Source organism: Mastomys coucha, unplaced genomic scaffold (genome assembly GCF_008632895.1).
Source record: "Mastomys coucha isolate ucsf_1 unplaced genomic scaffold, UCSF_Mcou_1 pScaffold22, whole genome shotgun sequence".
NCBI lineage: Eukaryota > Metazoa > Chordata > Mammalia > Rodentia > Muridae > Mastomys > Mastomys coucha.
In genome coordinates, this window is record NW_022196905.1 from 15,737,441 (window position 1) to 15,739,222 (window position 1,782).

Consider the following 1,782-nt stretch of genomic DNA (forward strand, 5'->3'; position numbering starts at 1 on the left):
TTACTGGCCCATTACATTGGGAGTTTTCACTCTCTTCTATACCTATTATCCTTAGGTTTGGTCTTCTCGGTGCTTCCTTGATTTCCTGGATGTTTTGGGTTAGGAACTTTTTGCATTTTGGGTTTTCTTTGACTGTTGTGTCAATGTTTTCTAAGGTGTCTTCTGCCCCTGAGATTCTCTCTTCTATCTCTTGCATTCTGTAGGTGATGTTTGCATCTATGGCTCCTGATTTCTTTCCTGGGTTTTGTATCTCCAGGGTTGTCTTTCTTTCTGATTTCTTTACTGTTTCTATTTCCATTTTTTGGTTCTGAATGGTATTGCTCATTTCCTTCACCTGTTTGATCCTGTTTTCCTGTAGCTCTTTAAGAGATTTTTGTGTTTCCTCTTTAAGAGCTTCTAGCTCTTTACCTTTGTTCTCCTCTTTGAGGGTGCTATTTATGTCTTTCTTAAGGTCCTGCATCATCATCCTGATAAGTAATTTTAGATCTGAATCTTGCTTTTCCAGTGTGATTGTGTGTCCAGAACATGCTATGGTGGGAGAATTGAGTTCTGATGATGGCAAGTGACCTTGGTTTGTGTTGTTTATTTTCTTACGCTTGCCCCCCACTATCTGGTTACCTCTAGTGCTACCTGCCCTTGCTAAATCTGACTGGAGCCTGTCCTTCCTGTGATCCTGGTTTTGCCAGAACTCCTCAGAGTCAACCTGTCTCTGTGATCTTGTGATTCTGGGATCCTGGATTCCTGGGCTTGTTAGATCACCTGGGAGTGTGGCTTTCTCTGTGTGTTGTGGAACTGGTTGTAGAGCTTGTGCCTAAGGTCTTCTCAGAACACTAACCCAGACATACCAGAAGGAACCCGAGTCAATGGGCTGGCGGAGTTCCTGTGTGCCTAGTCCCAGTGGTCCCAGTTACTCCTAGTGTTGGGACAGATGTTGGTTCCTGCTCACCTCTGATCCTGGGTGTGTTAGTGCACCTGGGAGTGGAGCTTCCTCTGGGTATTGTGGGACTGGCTGCAGAGCTTGTCCACTTTACATATTTAAACAGAAGGAACTGGCTGGGAAGATGTCTCAGCTACCAAAGTACTTGCTGTGCAAGCATGAGAATATGAATTCAACCCCTGGCAACATGTATAAAAGTTGTGCTTGGCGAAGACCCTTTTAGTTCCCGTGGCAGGAAGGCTGAGACTGGCAGATCCCTAGGGCTCTTTGGCCACAGAGCATCATCTAAGGTTAAGAGCTGGCCTCTGTGCATGAATATTCTTATACAAAATCAACCAACCATCAGTCAATCAGTCAGAGATAGTGTAGAGCAAGACATGCTTTAGCTGAGTGGTGAAACTGGGAGGAGGACATCAAAGCGACAGCTCCAGGAAACAGCAGCTACTTACTCTTGTTAGTCTTTAGTCCAACTCCCAACAATGGTCAGCAGCACCTGTGAATAGAAGTCCAAGGATCTAACAGTTGCTCAGTCCCACAAGGCAAGCAGGCGAAGAAGAAAGAGCCGATTGTCTTATTTTTAGTTTATAATATTTTGTATATTTTTATATTGATAGCTAAATGACTCTTACATTCATTCATTCTTTCTTTCTTCCTTCCTTCCTTTCTTTCGTATTTTTTTTTTCTGATTTGGTCCTACTTTTACTGGGGATAATATCTTGGTTATAGAGGACATCATACTAATGATACTAACAACTGCTTCCCTACTTAGAACAACAATGTAAGACCTATCAGAAAGAATATGAGAAGGAGCCTAAAAGGCTTTTCAGCATAACATTTTTCTGTAC